General features: G+C 37.4%; 1 protein-coding gene across 2 annotated transcripts in view; it reads right to left on the reverse strand.

Annotated features, from left to right (window-relative positions):
- The window catches only part of LOC121962673 (carboxypeptidase O), a 99,584-nt gene extending 85,143 nt beyond the window's left edge, over positions 1 to 14,441 (reverse strand). For both annotated transcript variants that reach the window (XM_088074617.1, XM_088074616.1), the window contains exons 1-2: positions 14,038 to 14,441; positions 12,592 to 12,723 (exon numbers count right to left, since the gene is read on the reverse strand). The gene's annotated coding sequence lies outside the window, so the exon portion shown is untranslated. The remainder of the gene's footprint in view (positions 1 to 12,591; positions 12,724 to 14,037) is intronic.
- Between the last annotated feature and the right edge of the window lie 1,604 nt (positions 14,442 to 16,045).

The following is a 16,045-nucleotide window of genomic DNA, read 5'->3' on the forward strand; positions in this document are numbered from 1 at the left end:
GCGTGTGAAATAAATTAATATAAGTAAAGTAAGAGTGTTGTACATGTAATGATACTGATGCCAAATATGTGTTTCACCCTGTGTTACCTGCCTTTCTTCCAACCTTTTTAAGCTGTGCAAAAGCAAGAGTACTTCCAACCAACCAGACTGTGAAGGGGACATCCTGAGCTCTTAACTTTGAGTGAGCCACTTTCCCACTTTGTTCCTAACATTTACTGAAACTTTCACCAGAGATGTTTTAAACAACGCATTAGCGCAGGCAGGCTAATCCTTAAACATTACTTATCTTGAAAGCGTCGTCTTTCAAGTCTTATTTTCTTGTCAGAATTGTTTGACATACTCTTTGCTTTCTTGCAGCAAGTAAGTTGAGAAGGTTGATACTGCTCTCATGTCGAGGTTTAAAGGTTCAAAGCTAGAGCCAGTGCAGACAATCAGCTGAGTTTAGCATATAGACAAGGAGTTATATTTACTTCCTGTATGTTATCTGTGTATGAATTAAACACATGAACTTGTGAATTAGTTATCTTTAGAGATGCTTGTGGGCAGACGGAGCTATGCAAGTCTTTGAAGCCTTACAGAGGCCAAACCGCATCACGACAAGTTCCAGGTCCGTCAAGTGATGCCATGGGGCCCAAGAGGAGTTTTTTCATAGACTTACATTGCACAAAGAGATGTCTCCTCCTGTCACACACAACATGACTTGTTTGACGATTGGGATTTGATCCATTCAATTTGTTATCATTTCGAAAATCTAATAGAACTGCATTGTGAAATTATTTGCATTTCCACTCAATATAGCATAGGGCTAACCGGGAAGTTTGCTGCTGAGGCTGTTCTCACAAACAGAGCATATGTTTTCCTATAAAAAGCAATACTTCTAAATTTGTACAAGGCTGCAAACACGTAACCAACACGCTGACATGAGTACAGCAGTTCAGCGTGATCTTGTAAGGAGGAAGTTAAATGGGTCACAACGACTCCTTAATAAACTGAAAAATGCTGTATTGTAGTTATAAACAAATAAAGAACCATTAAACAAGAGTAAACACAATAAAGAATTCTCTTTCTGAAACACAAAAGACATATCCTTAATTTTAAACCTTCTAAATTTCTTCAAACTAACAATATAATTTGGGCAGGAAATACAGTCTGGCTGAAAATGCCCTCGTTAATGTCCGGGTAGAGCAAAATCAGTGATTTCTTTCTCAACATGTGATACATGTCAGAAAATACTTGTTGAAAACATGTGAAAGGACCTGGAACTGTGTAGTACTGTGTGAACAGAAAGTTAACTTTGTCCTTCAAACTCTTTAAGGTCTTTAGGTCTAATAAAAAGCCTACATAAATAAACAGATCTGTTAAATGCCACAATCATGTAGGAACAAGCACAATAGCCGTAACGTATTACATCTTTGCATTAGTGGTATCAACCGTCATATAACTCAGCAAAAAAGTGAAAAAGTGGATTTCCCAAATTTATAGGTAAAAGAAACTTAGAGCTCATTATTATCAGATTCTTTTTGTACCCCAAGGCAATGGCTGAATTAGTGATAAAAATTTAGTGATAAAATATCTAATGTATTCTCTACTGTATTACTGCTATTAAAGCGAAACTAGGACCCATTTGACAGCACCACAAAAGGGTGCAGTGATTATTTTGTGGTTTAAGACAAATCTCCTCCATCTGCCCCAAGGCCAAAAAGCTCAGTGATTGATTTGGATTGGAATTCATTTTTGCACTGGTAGGAAATTCAAATGATTTCAAGATTAATGGCTAATTTACCACCAGCAGTTATCTGGAGAAGATGTAATGGTTGCAAAGAGGGGGGTGATTTAAGTACACGCTCTCATTGTTAAACTCATACTGTACTGTATCTTTTCGACCGTAGAAACAGTGGCGAGGCACAAGAGCTACTTGACTCACAGAAATAGAAAGGAGCTTTGTTTTTAAACGCAGTCCGGGGCTTTGTTCTGCTTGTCTCTCCACAACAAACACATCCCCTCTGCCCTTCGCTCTTCAGCCCTTCCCTGATTCCAATCAATGTGTGTGGGTGATGTGGGTTTTTAAGTGTTTGCACCTCCTTATTTCTCTGTCCCCTCGAGGTAATCAGGTAGCCGTCAGCCTCGGGTCTCCCCGGGCATCGCACTCCGCGTTGTCCTGCATGCCAACGCTCTCGCTGTGTGGGAGGAGTGCATTGATTTGAAACAGCCAGCGTGTGTGTTTTTGTGTTAGTGGGTACAGCATAATCACAGAAACATCCATGAGCCACTTCGAAGACATTTTCCCTTAGTGGAAGCTTTTTCTCCAGCTCCCTCTGAGGACCTGCATGAATATAATAGCTGTAATTGCCCCTGAGTAAAAGCCAACTCCCCTGAAGCCTGAATGTGAACATTTGAAGCAACTCATTATAACCCAATTTCAACTTGATAGATTTCATGTTTGAAATCAATGCGAGTTAATGGGAACTACTTCAGGTGCTCCTCTCAGCTTCCTTTTCATTCTCACATCATTTGACTGAACTTCACCTGGAAGTCAGTGTGGATGTTACAGATTTGACAGAAATAGACAGCCTTTAGACGCTGAACTTTTCAGAGAGACAGCTGACTTGAAACTGGGGTATAACTGACTGACTGGTGGTCTGGTCTTGAATTTGTGAGATGTTGTGATTATGTGTATGGAGACAGAGGGATATTTTTGTTGATTTACTGTATTCTTTGTGCCAGTGACAGCACTAGGGATGGTGATCGAAACACGGTTCTTTTGAGAACCCAGTTCTGCTTTTTTCAAAATCCCAAAATCAATAACGTTTGAGCTCATCGATACTGCTATCGACACCCAAAGGTCCTATAATGTAACATTACATCTCGAGTCGAGTCCTGCCATTAAAATCCAATCACTGCTCCACATACATCAATTGTACATCCAATTAAAGCTAAATGTCGTACCTAGTAGTCATCGGATTAAAAAAAAAACTCCAGCTCTGTCAGCTGCTGCAGCACAGCCGAACAGCCAGCAATCTTAAGCCACATCATCCACTCAAGGCAGCGGTCATTAGCACACCCAAACTTTATAGCAAGTCCCATCAGTTAAAAATAGTAGTAGTAGTAGTAGTAGTAGTAGTAGTAGTAGAGTTAGCTAAATAAACAAGACTGCATGAGGTTTCATAGTGATCTGTTCAAGGTCGGCTCAGTAAAATGACCATAAGGCGAAGGTAAATAAAACGTCAACATGATGCGTTCAAAATTAACATCAAGAAAAATAAAAAGTACCGTTTTGTTTTCCCAGCAATATAAAAGAAAGTCACTTGTTAAGCAATAACAAGCAAAACAAGTTCTGCTAAAAACATATCGTCGCCTCGTCTTTTCACCAAATAGTATTAATAGGAATATTGATGAGGACTCGGATCATTGTGGAGTCTCAATAATGGTATCCCTAGACAGCACCAAATATTGGCAAAACTACAGTTTGCCAGAAAGTGAAGAAGCACATTTCCAAAAATGTCAGAGAGTTAGATGAGAAGACGGAATGTGTGTCTGTTTGTTAAATTTAAGGCTACAGCCAGCAGCTGGTCAGCTTAACATAGCACAAAGACGAAAAACAGGGAGAAAAAACTAACGTGGTTCTGTGAAATAGCAACAAAATCTACCTACCAATTCTAAAATTCCTTGCTAACAAGTTAGCTCGGGGGATGTGCCCCGTAATTTGTGCACACTAATCTCTGCATGCACATGCTACGCCAAGGGATACTCAACTTGCTTTGCTTGCGGGCCACTATTGCAAAATGACAGGTGGCCAGGGGCCAGTTAAAGCAGCTCCATACATGTTTCTAGGATTTTAGCATGTTGCTGGGATTTTCAGAATGTTTCGAGGATTTTAGGAGATTTCAAGGATTATGGGACATTTATAGAAATTAATGAATGAAAGAAATTAATTAATTCCTTCATTCTTTTGTTTTAGTGTCAATCCGCCCAGTGGCTCGCCCCCCTGGAAATTATATGAAACCTTTACAACAAAGATTTCATTACATGAAAATAGCTTCCAGTATTGCTGGTCAAAGCTGAAAAAAAAATATATTCAAAAAATGAATAGACAAATTAAAATACCTAAAATACACATTATACACCAACTGAAAAAAATGCTCCCTTCCTCATGTCTCAAGCTTTCTCTAAATCAGTTGCGATTTTAAATGTCTCTTTTTCAAGCAGGATGTAATTTCTAGGATTTTATGACGTCTCTGGGATGTTGTGACGTTTCTAGGATTACAGGACATTTATAGGATTTTAGGACATTTATAGGATTTTAAGAGGTTTCTAGAATTTTAAGACATTTCAAGGAGTTTCGAACATTTATAGGATTTTAAGAGGTTTCTAGAATTTTAAGACATTTTTATGATTTCATGACATTTTTTGGGATTTTATGCCATAAGGGGCTCAGTCGGGATCTATGTCAGGGGATGCGGGGGATGCACCTCTTCTTTTTTTTTTGTGGTAAACAAGCTCAACAAGTTTGTTGCTGTTTTATGTACTCTGACATCTTATGTATAACAATTCCCAGTGTGAACAAAATGTTTTTACATGCTTGGAATGACATGTAAAACAATAAAACCAAAAGTTTCACAAGCCAAAGCAGCGATATATTAAATAAGGATTTGCACAAGAGAATGACGCCTAAAATGACAGGCCTGTCACTCAACATCGTTGTTACAAAGACTCAGATGCTTGTTGTTGTTTTTTAAATGTAGGCGAATACCTCCACCTCAAGTCTGCTAATCAAAAGAAAGGGCCTATCCAAGACTCAGATCTGAATGGCAGATGGACTACCAGAAGCTCAGTCCTGTCACTGAGAATGAGCACAAGGGTATAGAGGCATAAACTTTTCTTATATCACCCATGGTGGACTGTCACACCAGAAGAAACATTCAGCAGGGGACGTCTGAGCAGCACAGGGGGCAGAGGACACAGAAAGGAGAGGTGTAAATTACACTCAACAGAGGAATTGGACTTAATTTTAAAAATTAGATCTATTTTTTAAAGATTGATTGATGCAATATTGCCACACAAAAGTATGGCAATACTATGTTGTATTGATTTGTTTTCCCTCTCTCTTATTATCAGTGGGTTCTTGCTTTTTCCACATATACTAAATAGTTTAGTTGGACAGACCAAACATTTTAATTATTGATTCAACCATGCCTTACTTTTATTGATGCTTTATTCTCTTAACTTTAATGTTGAGAGTAGCAGAGAACTTTATTTATCAGGATGCGGGAGATCAAGTGAAGCTCAAAATCTCTGAGGGGAGAACCCCTAGTCACCCCACTTGATTTGTTTCCCCCGAGCGCTGTGCTACTGGTAAGGTGTCCCTTATTTTATTATTTATTATTTTATTATTATTATTATTTATTTATTATTTATTATCCCTTATTTATTCTTAAAAAATAGAGTGGTGCAGTCACGAGTCCTTTCACCCAGAAATGAGTTTGACTCCCGGCTCCCTCGTCTCAAAGTCAATGGGCTTTTGAGTGGGTTTTTCAGTCAGATGCCTGAATTAAGGGTTGTGGTAAACACAAGCTTTAATTCAATTCAATTCAATTTATCAAGTCCATCATCACAAACACAATTTGTCTCAGAAGGCTTTACAGCATACATCATCCCTCTGCCCTTAGACCTCACATCGCCTGAGGAAAAACTCCCCCCAAAACATCCTATAAAGACTCTCACATTTTGTTCTACAAATCAAAAATGCGTCAGTAAATCTGAAGCCTTAACATTTCTTTAAAAAAGGCGGTTGCAGAGCAGAGAATGTCATCACACCAAACACAGCTTTACAGCCTCACTGTGGTGGCAACACTGAAGTCATGCAGTAGTGTAGTAGAGTAGTTCGTTTAAAGCCTAACATTAGTTTTTTACTTCTGGTGGTTGCATTTAAGCATTAAAAAAAATCATAAAAGTGGCAATCGTGTGAAGATTATCTTGCTGAACATGTATCATAGTCTTTTGTTTGCCACAGAGCTTATTTTTTTGCAATAATCCAAAATAATATCCAACTGGAAAATTCTACTGGGTTTTTGTTGAGGGAACCAGGGCAATGTTAACTTCCAGGGAGGCCTACCAAAAAAACATCATCCCTGCAGCACTCTGTCACTGACTCACTGTTGATGACTACAAATTCACATTTCCTATTTGAGGTGTTAAATAAGATTGTTAATAACTATTGTCTTCACTGTGTTTTAACCCGCTATTAAATGTTTTGCACTCATCTTGACGCTGGGTTTTATTCTGAGCCAGTTAAACATGTACATACAAAACAATTGAACAGACACAAATTTTAGAGCATTTAAATGGCTGTCAGCCACTTGAAAATGAAAGGAAGTTACATTCGTCAGGGATTCTGAACAAACATCACGTTAGTGGGGCTTTTAACTACCTAGCACTATATCCTGCATGCTGAAAATTAAATTAAATGTCAGACTGCAATTTCATCAGCAGAACAAATGAAGTACACGCTGTCATTTCTGTCTGCCAGGCGATCTAACTCCTTGTGACTGACCTTTATAATGCGTTTGTCGCTGAGTGTCTTGATTGTGATTATGCTGCTCTATTTCTTAATGCTGAGATTTGCTTTCCTCAAGTCGGAGCAAGATGATGATAATCAGCTTTAATAAGACAAAATGGCAAAAGGCTTGATTCTTTGTCCATGGCAGTATTTTTAGGTGTACAGAATGTCACCCTGAACTATGGATTACACTGATTAACAGCCATAGATGTGTGTTGGTGTCCGTACTGAACAATGCGTGTCGTGTTGTCTCTAAGGCAACCTATGGTGACCTTTGAGAGGAAGGAGGAGGAAAATAGGAGAGACTGATAGCAAATAAGAAGGCTTACTTGTGAAGGAAAACTTTCCTGTGACATTTTTTGTGCCATCACTCACTTAAAGCTCAGTTATATGGCATACTGTTCTGAATGATTCATGCAGTGACAGGCTTTTAAAAAATACAGAGGCAAAATGTGTAAAGAAGCTTGAGGGGGAGATTCGCAAAGACTGATATCTGTTAAATGTCTGGTGCAGCCGCGAGCGTCTCACAAGCCATCTGGCAATTGTGACTTTTTACAGATTCTTGGATACAGAAAAAAAAAAGATGACTTTATGTCCCTGCATTGCTCACCTCAAATAGTGTCAGTTTACTGCAAGGGATTCAGAGAGTGCAGCCTGTGCCAACAATTGAAAAGAGAACATCTACAGCTTGCCAGATTTAATTTAAGTCAGTTTAGAGTGTGAGTACATCCATGTCTTTTTCTATAAATGCTGTGAAATAAAAAAAAAAAAAAACATCCAGGAGGTCATACTGTTTAACCCCAGCCTATATTTCCCACAAACCCTTGTGCTCAGCTACAAAACTGAGCCACCTGTGAACCGACACTGAAAATAAACCCCATTGCCATGAGTGTATTTCTCATCAACACGACCTTTACCTACTGCAAGACTACTTACAACTGCATTACAAAAAACAAGGATAGCAGCAGCTCAAGGCTAATGCATCACATGTAGCTCAGCAATGTAAACAATGTGTCAACATGTGATCACTTGGTAATTATCTTTCTATAACTAAACTCATTCATTTAAGAGAAATTAAAATGCCACAAATAAATAAATGGGTGGCAAACCCTGGAATTCTACCAATGGACAAATTTCTACTGTTGCTTGGTGTATAACGTCATATCGCCAAACCATACTTAGTCATATTAATTAAATCTACTAATCTATTTCATATTAATCTAGGATGCAGGTGTGATAGCCAGGATTTAAACCTGGAATTACAGAAACAAGGTGAAATATTTTAGTCAACTCAGCAATGTTTATGTTTTTTTTTCTTTTCATGCCAGTATTATAGTGCAGTCAGAGAGTGACAAGAAAGGGTGAGAGAAAATGAGGATGACACACATCAAAGTGCCACAAGCTGGAATTGAACCCTGGCCACTACTAAGGACTGAGCCCACATGGAGCACATGCTCTTCTCACTGAGCTAGAGGCCACCTCTGCAATATTTAAATTTTGACATTAGGTAGTCAGTAGTGATAAATTCCACAGTTCAGTGAGCTAATAACAAATGATTTGGGCTTTTATTTGCTTCCATACTATTTCCCCCTGTAAGAAACTACACCAAAAAAACAATGCTTTTAATGCAACAACACGCATGAAGAGACCCATATTATAGCATTAAAATTTAACACTGTTCTCTGGTTCTAGATTGAAATTGCCATGGCTCCAGGAGCTTGTTCGACAGTGTGCACAAGACAGATGGGACGTGACATGCGTGTCCAGAGGGCATGATGTAAGACTGCAGAGTCACTGAACTTCAGTAGTGTTGTATTAGTTTGTGTTGCACCTTGCCTCTGCACTACCCTCAGACAAAAGAGATCATGTAAACACATTTATCTTCTTCACTCAGATGTCAAACTGTCGAACTCCTCATAGTCGCATGTACAGTATTAACCCCAGCTGTTCTTCCTCAGGCAGCAGCAGCAACAAATGCACATAGCCAGGATTTTTTTGTCACCCCTCCAACTTGCTGCTGCAGCGCGGCCTTTGATGCAGATGAGCCCGGGCGGCGGATAGATGGTGTGTTGGCCAATAGAAGCTGAGGTGTCAAATCACTGAAGCGTTTCAGGCGAGTTAGATGCCAGTTTGTTCAATAAATAAACTCCGACTAGAGAGGAAAGTGGGCAGCAAGAGGACGAGATGTGGGAGGGATGCTGGCATCTCCGATTCACTTAGAGCGTGCGACAGCAAGAACACAGACTGGGCTTTTCGGTGTTGATTGGTGGTGGGCTGTTTGATTTTAACACATGCGCTGCATGTCCGAAAATCTCTATGTGGGATTTTTTTCTTGTATGATTACTGGACATTAGTGAAAAACGGCAAACCATGCTCTAAAAATAACACTAAAAACAGAATTCATGAATCAATTCCAATCATGTGTTTTTAATAGTATTAATGTGTTTTAGGGTGGACTTCTGGCATGTCCAAATGGTATCAGTGAACATGGACTTCCCAGAAAGCTTCATAAAAGAGTGCACTTTCACACTGAAGACACAATCAGGAATTTCCTGATTTCTCCAGAGTTCAAGAGGTCTCCTCTTTTCCCAACTCCTGTTCAAATGGCTGACAGCAGTAAAAAAATAAAGCCTATGAGATTGGCAAATGTCAGGTCAGCTGACGTGGTTCAGAGGGCAGAAAAAGGGAGGAAACGAGTGGGATATGTGTAAGCTCTGCTGTGGGAAACTGCTAACACGGAAAGGAAATTGCAGTTAAACCCGTTATAGGACAGACTCGCCACTGGAACTATTTAAAAATTGAAAGTATGTAAACTAGCAGGAAAGAAACAGGTTTTTGTGTTTACATGACCCTAGATGCTCGTCAAAATTTTACATCCTAGTCTGAGAATGAGGAAACCAGGGTTGCTTACAATATTTTTTAAGTGAATTTATTTGCGTGTACCACCTCTATGGAGTACTTATTTTTCTTGTAGATACATCATGTCCACACATTCTGCCCTCTTATTTTAATGTGAGCACAGAGAGGCATACTGTATATGGTGGTATATGTATGCACTTATTGTTATTTATTTCATCCTCTTAAATGCTATACAGTTGCCTATGGATTTAATATTAAAATATTACAATCAAACTATTTGTATTAGATTTTTTTCTGTGTATTTTGCTCTAAAAGGGAAATCCATGTTGCCAGCTGAAGTGCCTGCTCTTGGATCTAAACTGGTCCTATGGTGCCACCTTGTGGTAGGTTTTGATTAGTTTGTGTCTCCATTTGGAAGTGTAACAGTGTTCCTATCAGAGATACTAGCTTTAGCAGGGCCCACAGGTGCCTAAAGACATGCTGTTTTGCAAGGAGCATTTTAACCTGACTACCAGTTTGGGTACACAACATAAGCCAGTACACTGAGCCACTCCAAAACTGGACCCCACACACTCCCACTCCGTCTCTGAGTGTCACTCCGTTACAGTCACCTTTGCAGCGGGTTGAGGCACCCTCCATCAGGGTGTAGAACAAAGGAACTGTTGTAATATTTTATAACCCACAGAAAAATATGATCTAAAAATATTTATTTTCTTTATTTTCCTATTTATGTTCTTCATGTGTATTTGTATCACTTTCATTTGATCAGTGCTGCTGTATACTAGAATTGAGGTAGCCTATATTATCCTTTTTCCATTAAAAAAACAAATAAATTATGCACAAAAGCGGATAAAAATTATATCTGAGACTTATTGGTGACCTCCCTTTATTTTTCTTTTGCAAACACCTTTTTCACTCAGAGGTGTATAAGTTGCTTATTTTTCGCAACAGTTCCTGTAAATATACGTATAGTATACAACATTTAACAATAAAATAAACACAACTACCATTTTATAGAGGCTTGAGAAGGGTGTATTTGATCATAAATACAATGTAAAATTTAAAATGTTAATGTCTATATGACAATATTAAATGTTTTTAATTAGTTTGAGCAGTTTATATTCTGAAGGGCAGCCTCACAGAGCTTTATGTATGGAGCATATTCATGAGGAACACTATACGGTGTTGCATAAGTCAGCAGCAATGCAGGATCACTGTTTAAGGTTTTAATGACTCACTTCCACTCCCTGCTAGTGGGTTTGGGAAGGCACTTAATGTGGCGGACACTCTACATGAACGCAGAAACGGAGTGGAAGTGTGAAATGGGTGGTTTGGGAAAGGCCCATTGTGTGAGAGAGTGTATGTATATTGTTTATTAACCAGCGTGGCAGCATTTGCTTCATGGTGTCAGTTCGATCAGGGCACTTTTTTGTAATCGGGTGAAAGTGTGGGAAAAAGGAGATGCAGGTCCAGGTCTAGGTGTGAGTTTGGTCCAGGTCGAGAGTATAGAGACTAGGTCAAGGTCTAGATTTTAGACTGTTTATCCAGATGCAGATCAAATCTGGTACAAAATAATGGTGTGTGTGGAGTTAACCTAATAAAAAACTAAAGTGTCAAATGTGAAAGGTCAATCACTTTATGCGTGTTTGGTTTTGTCACATTAAAGCACAACAGTACAGACCAATGAAAAAATAGCATTACCAACATGACGTGAAACTCAGATAAACATCAACAAGCAACTGTATAGTTTGAATACAGAGCTATCAGTTCTTAATACCAGCGTAATCTAAACACATTCACTGTTTCCTCTTCCATTATATTGCCACCCACCCCGAACGATACCTCGCTGCCCCCTTGAAAGTCCAATAAATTTTATTTTATATACAGCACCAAATCATCACCAAGTCATCTAAGGTCGCTTTTCATATAAAATAGATCTCCCTCCTCCCAAACCAGTAAATCTAAGGTAAACACCGACATTCAACACAACACAAACTCACACAGTTTAATGGATGCAGACATGAAAAGAAATGTTCATGGACAGCAATCATAGCAGGTAAAGTCCAGCTGTCTTCTCATCTGCACTTCTACCTCACCGCTGCTCAGTGAGGGCACATTTAGTGCACATGCACAGAGCGTGATCAGGCATTGCTAGGAGACTAGGGGGGAGAGGGGGGGAGAAAACACGCAGAGAAGCACTGCCTTTCATACAACTGCAATGATTTGGTCATTCAGGACATTTATTTGCCTTTAGAAAGAGGTACTTCTATGTACGAAAATTCACTCATGGCGTTATACTGTCTGATCAGGACTTGAAAGCATGAACAGCATCCCACAGCCAAAACAATCTGCTCTCATGTCATCCTCACAGCTACTTCATATTTCATTCAGATTATTTTAGAACAAAAAAGGGTGTATATATATATGACAAAATAAGTTGCATTAGCATACACACTAGTGGAGCAACATCACATCAAGAGGCCTTATGTCCAACAATAAGTTCCACTTCTACAAAAGGAAACTTTGCAACCTGTGCACACAACTGAAAATCAATAAAAATATACAACCACATTCCTCACAATAGACTCACTAGCATTAACCAGAAAAGAAACACAACTCAGACAATCACACAAATATAACTATCAATAGATAAAAAAGCAATGGACAAGCATTAACCGTTTCATTGCTATTCTGTTGATAACAGAAAAGCTTTGGTCCCTGTTTACTTCCTGTCAGTTTTTTTTTCCACTTTCGTTCTTGTGCACAAGTTTATAAACTAAGGTAGAACCAGGTACATACGTATGATACGTCATCATACGTATGATGACGTATGATATCATACGTCAGCAGCTACAGAAAATAAGTTGATGTCACATTACATGATGTGACAGGTTATCCACAGAAGATTATCGTAACAATTTCAATAACAAAACCATGATTTTTTTTTTTTAATTTCAATATTTTTTACTAATTCCATTATTTTTCAAGGCCTGGAGAATGTGTTTAGAAAATTCTATGACTTTTCCAGGTTTTCTTTGACCATGTGAACCCTGAAGAAAATATCAATACACTTGTGTATCGCAATATTAGGTCTTAGGTGATACTTCATAACTTTATCACTCTTCTTAATGAAAGTGGGTTATGGTGGCACTGCTTTGCCATGGTTAAGGTCCTACCTTAAAGCCAAGTGTTCCTGTGTGGGTATCCTGGATGCCGGGTCAGCTGCAACAGATGGCCACTGTAGGGTGTCCCAAGGCTCGGTGCTGGGTCCAATTCTCTTTTCCATTTTCATGCTTCCTCTTGTCCACCTTGTACATAAGAGCAATATCAGTTTCCATTTTTATGCTGTTGATAATCCTTTTGAGCTGTGGCCTTAAAAACAACTACAAGAACACTGTCAGCCTGCTTAATTGCCCTTGTGACCACTGCAGCTAATTGCTAATAAAAAAGAGATATTGATCATAGGTCAAGAGGGTTCAAACGCCCAAATGTCAGACATCCTTGGTTTAATTGCCCATTCAATAACCCAGCATGGCATAAATCTTACCTTAAAAAAAAACGTGTCAAATCATTAATTCTATCGTAATTCCATCATGTCAGAAACATTTTTAAAGATGTGACCATTTTTTTCGACCAAAAATCTAGAAACTTCTATCCATACTACTAGGTCAGACTACCGTAATTCCTTGCTCTCTGGCATCAGCAAAATAAATATATATATATAAAGTTTATTATTACCATTATTGCTCCTATTATTATTATTATTATTATTATTATTAATTAACATTGTTTAAAAACAACATTTGTTTACTTAAATAATTCTGATTTTTTTTCTTTCTTTCTTTTTCTAAACTAAAATTGGGAAAAAAAGTAATTCTTTTGATCAAAGCACCCAAAAAGTATACTGTGATGTTGGATGCTACATGGATTGTGATAAAAATAAATGCAGATCCCCTGTTCTTATTGTATATATATATATATATATATATATATATATATATATATATATATATATATATATATAAAATATTTACATTTTATATTATTTTAAATCCACATGAACACTTTCTTTAGTGTCCTGTAAGCAATTCCAGTGAGCCAGCCTGCACTAAACCAGGAATGCAGCCATCATTACTATTATTAAATTACAGCTGAGCTTTTCCTACACTTTCAAGTCAAAATATCTGCTGTGAAAAGGTCAACTGTGTGATATTGGACCTGAAAAATACAACATTACCTCACATTCACTCACTCACTCGAGATGCTGCCTGTCTGCCAGTAAGTCGAGAGAAAGGCATGGAAAATAACAAAATTATAATTTATCAATAACATTATATTTCATGGCATTTATTAGCATGATAGCTAACAATGAATGTTATCGAGCATGCTAATTCACACGTGGAACCGTCACATCCGGGACTGCGCACGGTCAGTAAAGGCCATGGTCACTGCTGTGTGAGCCTACATCCATGGACCCTAAATGTTCTCCAAAACTAAATAAGGACATGCTACACATCATTAGCTCGGTTATATTCTCAATAAGTCAACTGTTGAACCTAATTCAGGGAAACCATGAGCAACAAAGTATGATACAAAGACTGGAAAAAGCACCGACTCCTTACCTTTGAAGCTGTGTCCCAGGCATTAAAACGGTTTTCCATTAAAAAAAAAAACTCCTACGCGGTGAATATTGTTGTATGAAGTCCACATCTAACTGTGTATTTTAATTTTGTTACTCAAACGCACAGTAGTCCTTCAGACACATTTTCTCTGGGGAAAAACTTGACCCCCTCAGGGCAGAAAAATTAAAAACAAAAATGGCGACGGCGGAAATGGCGGTCTGGACGCTTAAAAAACGGAAGTCCACAAACCAGAAAGTTACTTAAATATCGTGACTTCCATTATTTATCTATTTCGCACACCTCTTTGCTCTTACTGTGCGATTTTGATTTTGGTGAGAGTTCTTGTTTTCGTTACTTGTTGGCGACCAAATAAAAGTTTCACCCCGGGAAACCTCCAGAACTACTGCACGCGCTCCTCGAAGGCCATTCCTGCAACTTTCCGGCCACCGTAGTGCAGATTTAAAAGGCGCAGCTAATCTGTTATAATGTTATGTGACATATTTTAATTAATATGCCACTTTACAAAATTAAGATGCAGATATATATATTTAAAACAATATCCACTTTAAAATATTATTTTATTATATTTTTTAAATTTTAGTCTATCTGTTTTGTACCTACTTGTGTCATTATTATTTTATTTGTATAATCCTGTATTGACCACTGAATTTAAAATTAAAACTGCTGGATTTTAAAAAAACGGTTAACTATAGGTTAGTATATTGAGTAAGAAAAAAAGCACATGCTTTTTACTTGCAGAATTAGCTGGGATAACTAATTTAATATTCGTTCTCAAGCCAAATGTACACCTGATAGACTATTAATGCAAATTAGTCATTTGTTTTAATTAAACATTTTTTAAAAGCCTCACAGTTATCATCTTGAATCCAGATGTGTTGCCTGTTTGGAGAAACATCAGATTTATGATGCCCACGAGAGAGAAATCAATTGTTTTATACTATGAGACTAAATGGCGGTTTACAATTAAAAATGAGAAAAATAAAATGACATAATTGATGAGAGGTGACGGAGTATACAGCAACTCTTCATAATACAATTTGTCCCAATTTGTATATGGTGTTACACTGCCATCTGCTGGTGATAACGAGGAACTGCAGTGTACTTGAAAATGCCAGCAAATTAGATGTATTATTTGTAGAGCCTCAAAGTATTCATTATTAAGCAAATACATACATAAATATGAAACAAATAATAACATGAATACACTTCTTAAAATATATCAATAATTTGGAATAAAAAAATTATTAAGTTCCATCACTATTATAAAATATAATTTAATTATTCTTATTTTCAAAATAAGAATTAAAATGTCCACTTTTTCACAAAAATATGTATTTCATAATGACATTTTCATGCCTTTTTTTGTTTGATGTCACTTTTTATCACAGTGTCCTTTTGGGCCAATCATATATCTCCTGTCCCTGTTACTGTGTCTGTGTTTATTTACAGTAACAGTTAGTTGGCTTATTCAGTATGACTTTGACATTGTTGTTACTCTGTCTTAATAGGAGTTAACTGGATAATTTTGGTAGCATTTTATTGAGCTTGCTAGCTTCGAGGAAGGAGGCAGGGGGCATGTGATAGTGGCATCACCACTGGCACAAGTTACATGATGAAATAAGTGCAGACAAAAAAATATAAAGAAATAAGTGTCACTGGGGAGTATGCCATTATGAAAGAAAAGCAGGAATTTGAAAGTAAAATGTCTTGATTGTCCAAAAAAAAAATAAATAAATACATGAATAAATAAATAAATAAATAAATAAATACATGAATGAATAAATAAAAAAAATAAAAAGTGCCATGGTGGAAAATGCCATTATAAAATAAAAAAGGGGAATTTTGAAATAAAATGTCTATAATTAAATAAAAAAAAAAGTCAAGAAAAAAATGTCTTTAGGGAGAATGCTATTATAAAAAAAAGAAAAAAAAAGGATTTGTTGAAATAAAATGTAATTGAAATTATAAAGATGAGTGATGAAGTAAC

This window comes from Plectropomus leopardus, chromosome 24 (assembly GCF_026936395.1).
Source record: "Plectropomus leopardus strain MGB_pleo_1.0 chromosome 24, ASM2693639v1, whole genome shotgun sequence".
NCBI lineage: Eukaryota > Metazoa > Chordata > Actinopteri > Perciformes > Serranidae > Plectropomus > Plectropomus leopardus.